This window comes from Natator depressus, chromosome 13 (assembly GCF_965152275.1).
Source record: "Natator depressus isolate rNatDep1 chromosome 13, rNatDep2.hap1, whole genome shotgun sequence".
Classification (NCBI taxonomy): Eukaryota; Metazoa; Chordata; order Testudines; family Cheloniidae; genus Natator; species Natator depressus.
Window position 1 is genome coordinate 1,355,909 of NC_134246.1, and position 13,282 is coordinate 1,369,190.

Sequence of the window (13,282 nt, forward strand, 5' to 3'; positions counted from 1 at the left end):
GGGCTCTGCGGGGCTTGTCATCACCCGGTGTCACTGAAGGGCCACATGAGAGTCACCTTCCCTTCTGGGGCCAACTGGGGGGATCCACGCACCCTTCCCAGCGCCCCCAGCCCCTGCCGTGCCTTGGGATGGGGCAGGTCTGGGTCTCCCGGGCACCAGGGCCGAGCTCATCGCACCCAGACGCTTAGACGCCCCAGGAACAGCCCCACAGCACTCACGAGCCACGTCTCCTCCCTGCTGGGCTTTGCTTTGAAGAGGGCTCAGCTTGTTCTTCTGGATTATAATTACCGAGCACAGACGGCGCGCCACGGGCATCCCCTCCCCCACGCCCCATCGCCGCCCGCGTGCCGTGCTCGCTGCCTCTGGCAAGCTTGGTACGGGGAGAGTGAGCAGCTTTGCACAGAAAAGATGAAAAGCCCCCGAAAGGGCCAGTTTATTCTTCAACTCAATGTCTACCTGCTCCACGGAGCCCTGGAGCCGGCACGGAAATTCCTCCTTTGTGGAAGGGGAAAGTCCCCAGTGGGCTAGAGTGGGGCGTGGGCCGCAAGCTGCCCGTTCTCCCCGGGCCGGGCTGGCTCTGCAGCGAGCGTGCTTTGATGGGCGCCTCCTGAATTCTGGAGCGGGCCGTCGGAAAGTGACAATGAGCAGGACACGCCGCGTAGGGCTGCGCTGCGGGCCAGCTCATCACAGCGCGGTCGCTGATCGCTGCTGCCGGGGGCGGGATGCGCTGGTTCGGCTCTGCGCCACCTCGTGGGGACAAGGGCAGGTCACAGGTCACACTAATTCTGGCAGGGCCAGGAATCCCCCAGTCTACATGTGGGCACCTGCGGCAGGCAGCAGGGAGGGAGATGCAGGCGGAGGAACTGCTGGCCGGGGCGCGGCAGGCGCGGTGGGTTATTGGCCGGGGCGCGGCAGGCGCGGTGGGTTATTGCCCGGGACGCGGCAGGCGCGGTGGGTTATTGGCCGGGACGCGGCAGGCGCGGTGGGTTATTGGCCGGGACGCGGCAGGCGCGGTGGGTTATTGGCCGGGGCGCGGCAGGCGCGGTGGGTTATTGCCCGGGACGCGGCAGGCGCGGTGGGTTATTGGCCGGGGCGCGGCAGGCGCGGTGGGTTATTGGCCAGGCTTCCCAAAGCGCCCTATCGAATGTTATGGCCGGGTTTGGACTCGCCCATGCTCAGAGGGTCCGTTTACACAGGGATAACAGCCCTGCAGCAAGGCCCCCAAGGGACTCGGACCAGGGCACTAAACGTGGCTGTGTAGATGTTTGGCCTGAGCTTGAGGACCCTCCCGCCTTGCAGGGCGTGTGTGCGACGCACAGCTACTGAGCCCTGGTGTGTCCCGAGTGCATGCACTCCCCACTGCCCACGCTGCCCCCTGCACACACAGGATTTATCCAAGTCTGGTCACAGCGATGCGGGCTTCTGGCTGGAACCTCCGCCGGGCACCTGCCCTCCCTGCCAAAGGACTGGCTCTGGGTGGTGAGGGGGAAGGGCTGGCTCGGGGGCTGAGCGCTGTGTTAGCCTGGTAGGCACAGAGTCAGCTCTGGAGCATCTCGAGCCTTGTCTGCCCCTGGCTGTACAAGCTCAGAGCCCCTCACGTGGGCTTGGCGGGGCTGGGAAGGTGCCGGGGTCCATACAGCTTGGTCAGGCTCCAGGGTTCGGTGCAAGCTGGCAGGGCCTGTCCGGGCTGTGGCTCGCTGGCCCTGCCTGCTAGCAGATGCTGGGCCTTTCCTCTCTGGCTGCCGGGGCAGGGGCAAGGCCCCTCAGCTTCAGGGGCAGTGCAGCTGCCGGGGAGAGCGAAGTATTCTTGTCAGCAAGTTAAAGAAGTATGGGCTGGATGAATGCACTATAAGGTGGGTAGAAAGCTGGCTAGATTGTCGGGCTCAACGGGTAGTGATAAATGGCTCCATGTCTAGTTGGCAGCCGGTGTCAAGTGGAGTGCCCCAGGGGTCGGTCCTGGGGCCGGTTTTGTTCAATATCTTCATAAATGATCTGGAGGATGGTGTGGATTGCACTCTCAGCAAATTTGCAGATGATACTAAACTGGGAGGAGTGGTAGATACGCTGGAGGGGAGGGATAGGATACAGAAGGACCTAGACAAATTGGAGGATTGGGCCAAAAGAAATCTGATGAGGTTCAATAAGGATAAGTGCAGGGTCCTGCACTTAGGATGGAAGAATCCAATGCACCGCTACAGACTAGGGACGGAATGGCTCGGCAGCAGTTCTGCGGAAAAGGACCTAGGGGTGACAGTGGACGAGAAGCTGGATATGAGTCAGCAGTGTGCCCTTGTTGCCAAGAAGGCCAATGGCATTTTGGGATGTATAAGTAGGGGCATTGCCAGCAGATCGAGGGACGTGATCGTTCCCCTCTATTCGACACTGGTGAGGCCTCATCTGGAGTACTGTGTCCAGTTTTGGGCCCCACACTACAAGAAGGATGTGGATAAATTGGAGAGAGTCCAGCGAAGGGCAACAAAAATGATTAGGGGTCTAGAGCACATGACTTATGAAGAGAGGCTGAGGGAGCTGGGATTGTTTAGTCTGCAGAAGAGAAGAATGAGGGGGGATTTGATAGCTGCTTTCAACTACCTGAAAGGGGGTTCCAAAGAGGATGGCTCTAGACTGTTCTCAATGGTAGCAGATGACAGAACGAGGAGTAATGGTCTCAAGTTGCAAAGGGGGAGGTTTAGATTGGATATTAGGAAAAACTTTTTCACTAAGAGGGTGGTGAAACACTGGAATGCGTTACCTAGGGAGGTGGTAGAATCTCCTTCCTTAGAGGTTTTTAAGGTCAGGCTTGACAAAGCCCTGGCTGGGATGATTTAACTGGGAATTGGTCCTGCTTCGAGCAGGGGGTTGGACTAGATGACCTTCTGGGGTCCCTTCCAACCCTGATATTCTATGATTCTATGATCTGCGCTGGGGGCCAAGTCCCCAGCTTCCAGCACATCAGGGTCAGGCCTGTGGGGACTTGCCTGAGAGGAGGTGCCCTGCTGCCCTGTCTGGGGCAGACTGTCCATTCCCCCCCCCCAGCCCCTGCTGGCTCCGTCTCCCCCCTCTCTCCCGCCTCCCCTCCTCCGGCCCCGTTCCTTTAGCTCCAGCTCCTTGGGGGTTAATGACGCCAGCTGCCTAAATGCCTCTGCAAAGGCTGTGGCTCAATAATAACGCTAATGGCTGCTATCAATAATGCACAGAGCCCGTGACCGGAGGCAGGAGATCGAGATGGGGGGGGATCTAGGGCCCGGGCGCTTGTCTCTGGTCATTCCCTCCCCACGTCCTGGCAGCCCGGGCAGTGAGCCCAGGCAGTAGCACACCCCAACCCTTCCCGGCATCAGCGGCAGACACCACGGCCCGTCAGCACTGCCCGGGGGCTGCAGCCCTGTGCGGCGGAACAGCCCAGCAGCTCCGGGAAGGCAGCCTCCCAAAATGGGGTTTTTATTACAGCCATACATCACCGCGGCGCTCTGATGCGGGTGGACGGCGGTGATTTTTCTTCATGGTTTACAGACAAATGAGGGGAAGGAAAATTGATGTGAACTTTGCTATAGCGAGAGGTTGGGTGCACGGGGAGGGAGTGATCGGTGCATTAATGCAGAGCGGCCAGGCCGCTGCCAGGGCTCCCTCACCCGCAGGGACAGCCTGGCGCTGGCTAAAGTGTCTGCGCACATCCAGCTTGCCCCAGGGGCTGAGCCAGGCCCCCATCCAGCACAGTGCGGAGGCAGGGGCTGGGACAGCTCCCTGGCTTCGATGGCACTACTCCAGGCTGACAGCTAAACGGGGGGCCAGCGGCTTTGCTGGATCGGGGCTATTCAGGGAGAGGAACGCCGCCAGCGATCCCATGCCATCTCGGCATTCCCAGGCCTCTCGTCCCACGGTGTGCAGGGCCCTGGGCCAGCACAGACCCACACACTGCATGCTCCAACCTCTTGCTACTTCACTTCAGCTAGGAGAGAGTGCAAATCTCCTGATACTTAGCTAATGGAGACTCTCCCTCAGCAGTAGGGGGACACTGTGGAGAAGTAAGGCAGGTAAGTCTTAGGCTATGTCTACCCTTAAAATACTGCAGCTGCACCACTGTAGTGCTTAGGTGTAGACACAACCTGCACTGCCGGGAGGGTTTCTGCCCTTGCTGTAGCTAATCCATCTCCCCAGGAGGCGGTAGTCGGACTGAAGGAAAAATTCTTCAGTTGACCTAGCGCTGTCTGCACCAGGGTTCGGTTGGGGTACCCACGACTCTTAGGGATGTGGATTTACCCCTGAGCGATGTGCTGTGCCAATGTAAATGTTCAGTGTAGACGAGCCTTGAACGTTGAACAGAGGTGTCGATGGAGGAGCAGAGGGGACTCACCACGGGAAAACCCCAAGACCAGCCCCCACTCCTGGGCTTGAGCTGCCAGCCCATAATACTCCAGACTCCCAGATATTGGAGCCACCTCTCTGGAGGCCCCTGCATGGACTTGACAGGGCCCCATTCTGCAGCTGGCAGTGGGGCAGCTGGTACCGTTCCCTGCCCTCCCAGCTGTTGTGATAATTGGGCCTGCAAATGTACCCTGATTGTGAGCTCGACTGTACAGAGCTTGTGGCTGTTCCTAAGACGTCACAATGACGTGTGATAACAAGCGTGGGTGGGACGCCGGGGGAGTTGCTCTCAGTGATGAATGTTATACACGGGTATACACGGGTGAGAACCAGACGGACTAAATTAGTTCAAACAAAACAAGGCCACGCTGATATGATCCTAGGACTGTGCTGAAATGACGACGCTTGGTAAAAACAGGCCGAGCAACAGGGAAATCGATGACCCAAAATTGGTGTGTCGGATATTAGGCCTAATTGGTGGGCAAAATAATGAGGGGATGGGCGATTCCACCCAGCCCTCCCCTGGCGGATCCTTAGCGAGAGAGACGTTGGGAGGAAAAGAAGGAAGAGCAGGCAGAGGCTGTATCCAGTGTGGTTGTAGCCCGGCCGGTCCCAGGATGCCACACAGACAAGCTGGGTGAGGTCATATCTGTGGTTGGACCAACTTCTGGTGGTGAGAGAGACCAGCTTTCAGCTCCTCAGAGCTCTTCCTCAGCTCTCCGAGGGCAGAGCTGCAGCTGAGGAGAGCCCATCATGGCCCCCGGGTGATTGAGAACATCACGTCCTGGGCTGCACTTGGTGCTAGGGGTTGGTTTTAGCAGCCGGCCAGTCTGTCCTAGGCTGCCTGCTGGCCCAGCTGAGGCAAGTGACCTGTCTGAGCTGCAAACGGGCGACCCAAGCACCCTCTAACTGCACCAGGATGGCCTGTCAGCCGTCCTGGGGTGTTCCATCACCCCACCTGCCCCACTGGGGGCTTGAGGGCGAGCCCAGAGGACTCCTCCTGCTGCCCAGTCCCCTAGCACCTGCCAGCACAGGGCCCACAGGCTGCCCCACACTGTCGTCAGCAGTGTGGGGAGGGAGTGGGTGAGCTGCCCCTCTGGTTGTGCTACTAGGGCAGGGTCTGTGCTGGGGCATGCTCCTGGGAGCCATGCGATACGCGTCATGGGTGCTGGCTAATCTGCGGGAACAAGGCCAGAGCAGCACATGGCTGCAGGGGACCCTGGACGGGCAATATCCCCAAAGCACACAGCTCCAGCTGCTGCCCGGCGTTCCATGGCAGCACCCAAGGTCACTGTCTGGGGGAGGAAGGAGCCCTCCCCCTGGAGCACCGTTCTCAGCCCTGCTCTCTTATCCTTCTCCAGCCAGCTCCTTCCAGCGCCTGCCAAGCACCGGCCCAGGGGGCCATCGCAGAGCAATGCCTGGTGTCCCCTCTGCATGCCCAGGAGTCCCCTCTGCATGAGGGCTCTGTGGGAGAAGCAGTGCAGGCTTTCCTACATTGCTCCCCATGCAGGGCACCTCTGTGGGGGGCTCTGGCAATATGAACTCCTGGCACACGGGAGAGCACCAGGTGCAGAGCCCAGAACTGGGATCTAATCTAATCTGACCGAGCCCTGTGCCTCGGGCACATCCCTGCGCCGCCCCGTGACTCAGTTTCCCCATCTGTGAAATCCTTTGTCGCTTTCCGGATGTGCCCAGCGCCGTGAGGTGATCAGCTAATGGATGGGAAGAAGTTTTGCCAGCAAAGAGCATTAGGCCAGCAGCTGGCCAGTGCCCTGCAGTGTCACCTGTGGGGTAAAGGCATTCACCTAGCTGGGAACTCGCTGCTAAGGGCGACCCTAATATAACTGTCTGTGCTTCCCTCGGAGCCAGGCTGGGAGCCTGCCAAGTGCGGGGTGGGGCAGTGTAGGGGGGGAGGCAGAGGGGGTGCAGGGCAAGGGGGTTGTACATGGGGAGTGTCTCTGCTTCTGCTTTGTCATTACGAATGCGGGTCTCTCTCCACGAGCCCTTCCCCTGCAGACTCTGGAGGGCTGGGGAGGTAATGCCTGGCTGCAGAGCGCTCCTGCCGGTCACTCCTGCTCTGCAGCCCGCTGGGATCAAGCCAGGGCAGCGGGACTGTTTAATGCAGCCCCGCCCGCTCTCCTCACCCAGCTGGGCAAGGAGGGGCAGGTGCAGTCACTTAGCCTAGGGGCCACAGGAGGCTACTGTGTGGAGCCAGCAGGCCTAGGTTCAGAGTGCTGAGCAGGGGGGTGCAGCCGGCTGGGCAGGGGCTGAGCCAACACAGCCCTGTGCCCTAACCAGCAGCTCCAGCCACTCCTGCCCCCAAGGAGGTTCAGGTACGAGACAGAAGCTTGGGGAGTGTTCGGGGTCAGAGGAGTGAGACCGGGGGGCCAGTCGTGTGGGGACCATGATGACCCGCAGTGCTGCGAGCCTGTGTGTGTTGCATGCTAGCACTAGCACTGTGCAATGCCCTGGCAGGAGGGGATTGTGCCCTGGAGAGAGGGTGTGTCCTTATGTAACCTCTGTGCTGCGGGGGGGCTGCATGGCTCCCTTCACTGAGACAGGGGCTCCGGCTGCAGAGCTCCAGCCCCAAATTCCCTGTCCCATGGCTCCTAGACTTCAGTTCGGGCAACTCCTTGCCTTCCCCCCACCCCCACTGTTCCAGCTCTCGGGATCAGGCCCCGCTGTGCCGGGCGCTGCACGCACATATAGCAGACAGATGGTCCCTGCCTCTGTGCAGGAGGAGAGAGGGCGGGTGGCTGCAGGGCAGGCCCGGCGATGCCTAGGAGCAGCAGGATAAGCAGGTGATTTTCTCCAGAAGGAAAAGCTGGTTGGCTTTGCCCATGACGAGGAAACTCCCCACTCACTCCTAAAGTTGGCAGTTTGCCTAAGCCAGCACTGCAGGATGCGGCCCACCGTGCTCATGGTGCAGCTTCAGGGCTGATCCCTTTCTCTCCCTTAACTTTTCATCCTTGTTCCCTCATGATTAGAACAGGTGCCCTGGACTCCTGGGTTCTCTCCTGAGATCCTGAGCACCTGGCGGCACCTCTCCCCTGCCTGTGTATGTTGGGTACGTGACCCTTCTCTCCCAGGCCCCCATGGGAGGTGGGGTTAGCTGATCAGGAGGAGCCGTGGGTAGTGACGTGCCGGTATTCAGTGCCCTGCTGCCAGTCTAAATGCCGTCCATGGTGCAAGGGAAACATGACGGATCAGCAAGTGCGGCCAGGAAAAGGGCTGCTAACCCAAGGGATACTCATTAACTCTGCTGGCCTTAACCGTACTGCTGCCTGGGGGTGACTGGCTCCCTCCTGCCGGCAGTCGCCACAGCCTCCCCGCCTCCTGTCTGTTAAAGATCCGGGTTCACGCCGTCGAATAGTGAGGATCCGCTTCAGCACAGGGCCCATATATATTAATGAAATGCTAATTGGCTCCTTTACGTACATCACTTCCAGACAGCATCATCTGGCTACTAAATTGGCAGGGCTTTGCATTCCATTCATGCCCATTAAACCGAATGCCACGTCCCTCCTGGGCCCCAAGCAGCACCCTGAACTTCCCTGCGAACCAGCTCAGCGTAACTCTCATCTGTGCAACAGAGTCATAGCCACAGGCCCGGAGGTGCCCCAGGTGGTCTGTCCCGCGGGGGTCCCCGCGGAGAGGGGCCCGGAGGTGCCCCAGGTGGTCTGTCCCGCGGGGGTCCCCGCGGAGAGGGGCCCGGAGGTGCCCCAGGTGGTCTGTCCTGCGGAGAGGGGCCTGGAGCTGGGGCTGCTCCCACTTGCACCAGGGAAGGGAGGAGGGGAAGCAGAGCACAGGAAATGCCCGGGCTTGAGTTGACTCCTTTGCCCCCCCACCCAGTTGGAGCCCTGCCCCCGTCCTGTCACCCCAGGCTCTGCGAGCACTGACGGGGTGGGGGAGGGCGTCCTCTCCATGCGACTGATGGTCTGGGCCGTGGCGGTGCCATGGGCGGGATGGGGCAAGCAGGGATCGGGGGGGGGGGGGGAGGGATGTGGTAGCCTCAGCTCCCGGTTTGGTGTCTGTCGGTGGGCCCCCCCCCCCCCCGCATGGCAATTTATCAAGCTCCCTTGGGGTTTTGCTGGGAGAGCTGCACCAGCGAGCTCTGAGCTGGTTCCCCTCGTCCCCTGCCTCCCTCCTGCTGATTGACGCTGTAATTGGGCCTTGCTGGTGCCGGGCTAATCAAGGTCACCTGCTGATTGCTGTGCCGGCTGGCTTGTCAGGGTTCCCGCTCATCTCGATGCTTGTCTCTCCCCTGCACCTGGGCAATGGCTCCGCTGTGCCGGCTGCTGGCCCAGAGCCCCTCCCGAGCTCTGTGCTGCGGCTCCGGGCGCTGCTCTCTGCCTCCCTCCTTCGCTGCCCTGTCACTGGGGGCCCTCCTTGCCCAGAGGGACTGTGCCCACCCCATGCACTGGGGATGCCTGGGCTGGTGCTCACAGCAGGGCCGGGGGTCTCCTGCTCCCAGCTCAGTCGCTGACTGGCTCCTTGACCTTGGACAAGGCTGATTACCTCCCTGTGCCTCTGTCTCTGCCTCTGTAAATAACAATGTTCCCTCACCTCTGGGGTCTGGGCAGTCGCTCCTGGAGCCTGCACGCCAACCCCCAGCCAGGTCCCCAGCAGGTGTAAATGGGCAGAGGTCCCGGCGAGTCAAGGGAGTGCTGCTGATCCCAAGGCCAGAAGAGACCGCTCTGATCTCACACAAGCCAGCAATGCTCACCCAGGGATTGCTGCATCCGCCCAGAGCAGATCTGTCCCGTCCCTGCTTACCGACTCCAGGAGAGACTCCTGCACGATCCTCGGTCTGTTGTCGATGATGAATTACCCTCCCTGCTGAAAACGTGAGCCTCCTTCCTGACTTCGGCTTTGGGCAGTGGGTCTTTTTCGACCTGGGTCTGTTCAACTGACAGGCTCTCTGCTCTCAGAAATCTTCTCCCTGTGCAGGGACTTACAGCCTGTGCCCGTCACCCTTTAACCTTCCCCGCCAAGCTACTGAGCCTCTGATGTCTGGTCTGCACCAGTCAGGCGCCATCGTGTTTGCACCTCGTGTGCATACCCAGCCATGTCCCTGCTTCTGCGCCCTGCCGACCAGGGTGTAACGTGGTTTGGCTGGACCCCCACGAGCGAGACCAGGCCGTGCTGAAACGTGGTCCATTAAATCATTCTACCTGCAGAGGGCTGCCAGCTCCATGGATGAGGGGCTGCGTAAGGGCCCGACCCCGAGAGGGGAGGGGAGAGGGAGCGGTGGGAAATTGGTGCCCCTCGGGGTTAGGCCCCACGGGTGCTGCAAGAGGCTCCAGTTATTCCCTGGACTCCCTGCAGCCAGTGTCTCCTGGCCGAGCTGCTGTCTGAGGCCATGAGGTCCCAGGCTGCAGCGGAAGCACCCAGTGCTGGGGTGCTCGGGCTGGCTGTTTGCCATTGCCAGCTGCCCTAGTCCTGACGTATTGTCACCGTGGGCCTTTCCCCTCAGACCCAGCCCTGCCTCGGGAAATCTTCCACAAGCCCTCGAAGCTCGTAGCACTGGGATGAGTGTGTGGCTGCGTGGGCTTGTGTGCGCACGTGGCGGGCGATACAGAGCCTGGTGCCTCACTCCCTTTCTATCCCCCCAAGCAGCTGGGTGGGGGTCAGAGAAATTCCCATTCAGCAGTTACTGATGTGAGCCCAGCTCAAATGTATCTGCTCATCTGAAGGATAATTACACTTCCCATCACGGCCTGTCTGACCACTCCTAGGGAAAGCCTTCGGCCCCAGCAGGCTGGCAAACGAGCAGTGGTATTGCAAAAGGCACGCAAGGGCTGGTGCTCAGCCCAGTCGTTGTCTAAGCAGGGGGAAGCTGGAGATCCCTTCTATGGTATCCGCAACGGCCTGCACCCGCACGTGGACTCCAGCGGTGAAGACAGGGCATCTGCAAACTTAGCACCTGCTAACGCAGCCAGGGGACAAGGTGATCTGTTTAACAGGTTCCTCTTTTAGCAGCCATTGGCATATTAATAAAAGATACAGTGCCAGAAGCTGGCTCCGCAGCATGTTACTGAATAGAACTGTCGCTATAATGGGGAAAGCTATGATAGGAGAGCACATGCATAATCCATTACGTCTTATCGGGCTCTCTGTGTGATCTCTCAGGACCCTCGGCTGAAAACACCCCTGGCGGCCTGGAGGAAACTGCCTGCTGCAGCTATTTCCAGGTCCTTGCAAGACAGGGCTGGGAAAGGGGAGGAATTCAGAGAGTGCTGAGAGGCTGCCTGCTCGGGAGAGGAGCCCGAGGGGAGGGAGGCCAGAGGCTGCTGTGGGTGGACACCAGGGAGCCGTGTGGGAAGGGATTAGACTGTACCCTGAGGGAAGGGGGATTGGGGTGTCAGAAAGAAACAGGGCTTTTGTTTGGTCCTATGGCTATGTCCTCCTAGGGGCCTGTTCCCCTGAAATCAATGGGAGGACGGTGTTGATATCAGTGGGCACTGGATCAGCCCCATGTGTCTCTTTGCTCTGTCCAAGCTGAGTTCCTGGATCTTTTCTACCTCCTCAGATAGCTCCACTGGGAGCTGGGGTGGCCTTTTAAAGGCCAGACCCCACCCCAGTAAAGTCCAGGGGAGTTTTGCTAGTGCTGTGAATAGGTGAAGGGTCAAGCCACATATCAGGAGTGGTCTGCAGAAAACAGACAGGGCAGGAGCCCCCCAAACAGGAGACTTCTAGAGAACTGAGAGGCTGACAAATAGAACCAGGAGGAGTTCTGGATATCAGAAAACTCTAGAACCTTTAGAACTGTAAGAATCTCCTTGATCCATTCATCCCACCCACCTTTAAATACAGAACAGACTTAGAATCATAGACGATTAGGGTTGGAAGAGACCTCAGGAGGTCATCTAGTCCAACCCCCTGCTCAAAGCAGGACCAGGACCAACCCCAACTAAATCATCCCAGCCAGGGTTTTGTCAAGCCGGGCCTTAAAAACCTCTAAGGATGGAGATTCCACCACTGCCCTAGGTAACCCATTCCAGTGCTTCACCACCCTCCTAGTGAAATAGTGTTTCCTCATATCCAACCTAGACCTCCCCCACTGCAACTTGAGACCATTGCTTCTTGTTCTGTCATCTGTTACCACTGAGAACAGTCTAGATCCATCCTCTTTGGAACCCCCCTTCAGGTAGTTGAAGGCTGCTATCAAATCCCCCCTCATTCTTCTCTTCTGCAGACTAAATAATCCCAGTTCCCTCAGCCTCTCCTCATAAGTCGTGTCCCAGCCCCCTAATCATTTTCATTGCCCTTCGCTGGACTTTCTCCAATTTGTCTACATCTTTTCTGTAGTGGGGGGCCCAAAACTGGACGCATGGTCACATATCCTGTGAGACCCCAGCCTCCATTCTTCCAGGGCTGGCCTGCATGCACCCAGGAAGGTTTGCAAGTAAACAGAGCCATTTACAACCAATTGTCCTAGTCAATGGGAGCCATCAAGCTTCCAAACCACCATTAATGGCCCACACTTTGCATAATTATGATAGGACCTCAGAGTTATACTTCATATTCCTAGTTTCAGATACAAGAATGATACATACATACAAATAGGAAGAATATATTTAGTAGGTTATAACCTTTATAATGATACCTTATGAGAGACCTTTTGCATAAAACATATTCCAGTTACATCATGTTCACACTCATAAGCATATTTCCATAAAACGTTATGGAGTGCAATCTCACAACTGCCACTTAGCCAGTAGGTCCCCAGCCTGTAGCGGTGCACGGGATTCTTCCGTCCTAAGTGCAGGACTCTGCACTTGTCCTTGTTGAACCTCAGCAGATTTCTTTTGGCCCAATCCTCTAATTTGTCTAGGTCACTCTGGACCCTATCCCTGCCATCCAACTTGTCTACCTCTCCCTCCAGCTTAGTGTCATCCGTGAACTTGCTGAAGGTGCAATCCATCCTATCATCCAGATCACTAAAGAAGATGTTGAACAAAACCAGCCCCAGGACCGACCTTTGGGGCACTCCACTTGATACCGGCTGCCAACTAGACATCGAGCTGTTGATTGCTACCCGTTGAGGCCAACAATCTAGCCAGCTTTCTATCCACCTTATAGTCCATTCATCCAATCCATACTATTTTAACTTGCTGGCAAGAATACTGTGGGAGACTGTATCAAAAGCTTTGCTAAAGTCAAGATATATCACATCCACCCCTTTCCCCATATCCACAGAGCCAGTTTTCTCATCATAGAAGGCAATTAGGTTGGTCAGGCATGACTTGCCCTTGGTGAATCCATGCTGACTGTTCCCGATCACCTTCCTCTTCTCCAAGTGCTTCAAAATTGATTCCTTGAGGACCTGCTCCATGATTTTTCCAGGGACTGAGGTGAGGCTGACTGGTCTGTAGTTCCCTGGGTTCTCCTTCTTCCCTTTTTTAAAGATGGGCACTACATTAGCCTTTTTCCAGTTGTCCAGGACCTCCCCCGATCGCCACGAGTTTTCAAAGATAATGGCCACTGGCTCTGCAATCCTATCAGCCAAACCCCTCAGCACCCCTCCCACAAACACTTCCAAAAAGTTTCAAAATCTAGAATGGGAAAGGCCCTAGAACTTAGAACCCTTCATAAAGCTCTAAAATGGTAAAATTGAAGAGCGGTGAAATACTAAGAGGCAGTGAACCCTGCCCTGTCTGTTGGTTTTGATGACACGCATTATGGTGTGGGCTAGTTCAGCCCAGGGACCTGGTGTGCAGAGTGTGGCACAGACACGGTCTCTGCCCTGCAGAGGTCTAGGCTGTACGACACCGGAATGATCCCCGAGCTGTAACAGCCGTTCCGTTCTAGCACTCCAAAGGTAACCAGGTTTAAATTTTAGACCCCTCCGTGTTTGAGAGTTCCAAACTCTAACCCTCACTGATCCGCTCAAAGTTTCTGAAAGGTGGGTCTGGGT